Source organism: Plecotus auritus (genome assembly GCF_963455305.1).
Source record: "Plecotus auritus genome assembly, chromosome: 1".
NCBI lineage: Eukaryota > Metazoa > Chordata > Mammalia > Chiroptera > Vespertilionidae > Plecotus > Plecotus auritus.
The window spans coordinates 161,559,003-161,562,440 of NC_137770.1; the positions used below are offsets into that span (position 1 = coordinate 161,559,003).

The 3,438-nt window shown below is 48.6% G+C and overlaps 1 pseudogene across 1 annotated transcript; it reads right to left on the reverse strand.

Annotated features, from left to right (window-relative positions):
- Window positions 1–517: 517 nt before the first annotated feature.
- Window positions 518–2,001, reverse strand: LOC308241523 (glutamate dehydrogenase 1, mitochondrial-like; annotated as a pseudogene). The gene has a single exon. The product of its transcript is annotated as a glutamate dehydrogenase 1, mitochondrial-like (transcript).
- Window positions 2,002–3,438: the final 1,437 nt, after the last annotated feature.

Here is a 3,438-nt window from a genome sequence, read left to right on the forward strand (position 1 = left end):
CAGAAATAGGCTCCATCATTTGCTTTGCAGAGATAGGAAAGAAGATAACTGACTCTCCATCGGGCTTTTTGTTTTCTTGGACAGCATACTACTGATAAACTATAAATGATACTGTTTTATGTTATAAAAATACTAGCTTTTTCATTCATTGTGCTTATAGTTTTTCTCTGCTTAGTGAAAGTTAGGCTTAGTAAGTGATTAAAGGCAATTTTATTACAGCAGCATGTACTTATTTTATTCTAGGATAATAAAATGCATAAAGAGTAATAGCATTTATTTTTGTTTGTAATCTATAGAATTGAGTTCTTTTGCTGATACACCCAAATGGCTCTCTGGCATCTACTTTTTCTCTTGCACATGATCCCCTAACTTTAATTTCTTTTTTCTTAAGGGGCTCATTTGGATCAACCCATGAGAATGTTGTCCATTGTCTAATAAGCAATGAGAGAAAGATCTGTGGTTACATGTCAACTTGTGCTGGTCTACGGATGAAGAGGTGAAGAGAGTAGTAAAGAAGTCAGCGGCAATCCATCTGTGTGAAGGTCAAACCGGCTTCATTGTACACCTTGAAGACTTTCTCAATGGCATCGACATAGGCAGCTGTTCTCAGGTCCAATCCCAGGTTATATTTCATGGCTGTGTGCATGATTTCCCTGGCCCCAGAGCTCCACGGTGTAGGCTGAGCCAGAGCGCACCATGTCTTTCTCAGATGCCCCCGATATCCTGTCTTGGAACTCTGATGTGGGTACTACAGGAATAGTTCCACCATGCTTTCCAAATTTCCTTTTCAAACTCTCCTGAACCAACATGAGCAAGTGGTAGTTAGAATCCCTTTCATATATGAAGGTCAAACGGACATAGCTGACATGATTTTGTTTCTTCAGCCACTCAAAGTAAGATACAGTAAGCGCCCCCTCTACCCCAGCATTCAGGTAGAGATCTGGAATAACCATGATGTTCTTATCCAGGAAAATCTTATTGGCTTCTAGAGTTGTTGGCCCATTGGCACCTTCAGCGATGATACTGGCTTTGATTCTTGGTGCCCTGGACTTGGTCAGCTGCTTCTCACTGGCAGCAGGGATCAGTATGTCACAGTTGGCCTCTAAGATGCTCCCTTCATAAAGCTCTGCCTTAGGGAAGTCCACGATTGATCCATGCTGCAATTTGAAGTCTTCCAGTTCCTTTGGGTCAATACCATCTGGATTCCAGAGACTCCCATCAGATTCATCAACGCCAACACATTTAGCACCAAAGTGATGCAAATTCCTCATAGAGTGAAGGTCCACATTACCAAATCCCTAACAAACAAATGTTTTCTCTCCAAGCCCTGGTGTCATTTCTAAAATGCTCATGTAAGAAGCTTCATTGATGAAGTTTTTGATTCCATGGAAAACTCCCCAGCCAGTAGCAGAAATCCATCCCTGGACTGACGGGCTTGCCAGTGACAGGCATGGGCATTAGTATCCTAGTGCCCGATGGTGCGAGCACAGGTGTCCGCAATCCAGGACATCTCTCGCTCTCTGGGTTCATGTCTGGGGCAGGCACGCCAATGCCCAGACCAATAAAGCCCTTCTTTGCCAGTTCCATGGTAAACCTCCTTGTGATCTTTCCCAACTCATCATCAGTATAGTTCTTGGGGTTGATCATAACACCAGCTTTGGCACCCCCAAATGGCACATGAACCACTGCACACTTATATGTAGTCAGAGAAGCCAAAGCTTTCACTTCATCTCCACTCACATCAGTGCTGGAACGAATACCTCCCTCCCTGGCAGAACGTTCGGTGCTGGCGGGGCTGGACCTGGTAGCCCTCGGTGACCTCCCAGGAGCAATCATGGCGCCAGATGGGGAAGGACAGGCGCAGCACATGGTTGCAGGACTTGATCCGCAGGATGCCGCGCACCCACTTGTGCTTCTGCTCCTCCCTCTCCTGGGTCTTGAGGTCCTCCACCAGCTTGTCCTCCACGATGCTGGCACGCGGTGGAAGAAGCTCTCCACCATCCTGAGAAGTCGGGTTGTCCTGGTGGCCAGCTGCTGCCTGGCTGTAGTGTCACCAGGAAGGTGGTGGGAGCCCCTGCTGCAGGGTGGCGGCTGCGGGCTGCCTGAGGGCCAGGCCTGCCCAGCAGCACAGCCCAGTCAGCTGCAGCAGAGCCCAGGGCTGCAGCCTGATGCCTTGCCCAGGCAGTGGGACATGGCGGGAGCTGAGGAGAAGTTCTCTGGGAGGCTGGGGACCATGGGAGGGAGGGATGGCCCTGCAAGGGCCTCCCTTTTAAGCCACAGCTTCCTGCCCTCAGGAGCGGTCCCCTCCCTGTGCACTCGCTGCCTACCCAGGAACAAGGACTTCGGGCTTCTGCCAACCTTTCCTGTGAATGGCAAGGCTGGGGCCCTGGCCTTCCTAGAGCCTTGCCTCCTCCTCCTCCATGGTCTCCCAGGCCTCCCTGGCGAAGGTGCATGCAGTCCAGGCTGCAGGAGCACAGATTTTTATTTGTTTCCCTCTTCAACATTTTTGACACTGTGCTAATAGTTATATTTAGTATTGCAAGCTTTTTAGGAAATTTTGACAGCATTTTTGTACAAAACATTTAAAAAAAAAGAAAACACTTGTTAACTTATTCTATTTTAATTTGCCCAATTCTATAAAAAGTTAAGAAATTAAAAAAAAAAAAAAAGAAAAGAAAATGACAAGACTCACTGCATGGCCCAAGTTACTGTGCAAGCCCAATGGGGACCAAGCCCAGTGCCGGGCATGCGCACTTCATCTTGTCTGTTGCTGAGCATGCGCCTTGCTGCCAGCATTCTGGGAGGAGAAGGAAGGAGAGGCGGCCGTTTTCCTCCATCACACCGTTTTCTTGCTTGTGGAGACTGAACTGGTAGGACTAGAGAGCAGCCCTCCCAGGACTTTAATTAACATCGGAGAGGGTGAGGAGGAACACCGGGCTTGGTAGGGGTGGGGGGTGGAGGGGTAGGGGGGTGGGGGGAGGGGGCGGGTTCTTTGGCCTTCTGGAGGGGAAGGTCCTGAGGTCAGTGCCTTTCTCCTCTCAGGCATCATGGCCGCCAGGGCCCTGCAAGTCCTCCCGTGACCTGGACGAGGAGGGTGGTGGGCTAATGAGGACAGGGGTCAGTGTAGAGTCTTAGGGGTATTATTTCAGGTGTCTGGGTCCTGTGGGCACCAGGAACAGGAACGCAGACTCCAGAGTCCTCCTTGGGGCCCTGAGCAGGGGGTGGGGCAGGTGTGAGATGGTACCTCATCGTTGTTTTGACTTGCATCTATTGTATGATTAGTGACTTTGAGCATATTTTCATATTCCTCTTGTCCTTCTCTATGTCCACTCTTGATACGTGTCTTTTAGGTCCTTTGCTTATTTTTTGATTGGATTGTTTATCTTCCTTTTGTTAAGTTGTATGATTTTTCTGTAACTTTTGAAGATCAAACTCTTA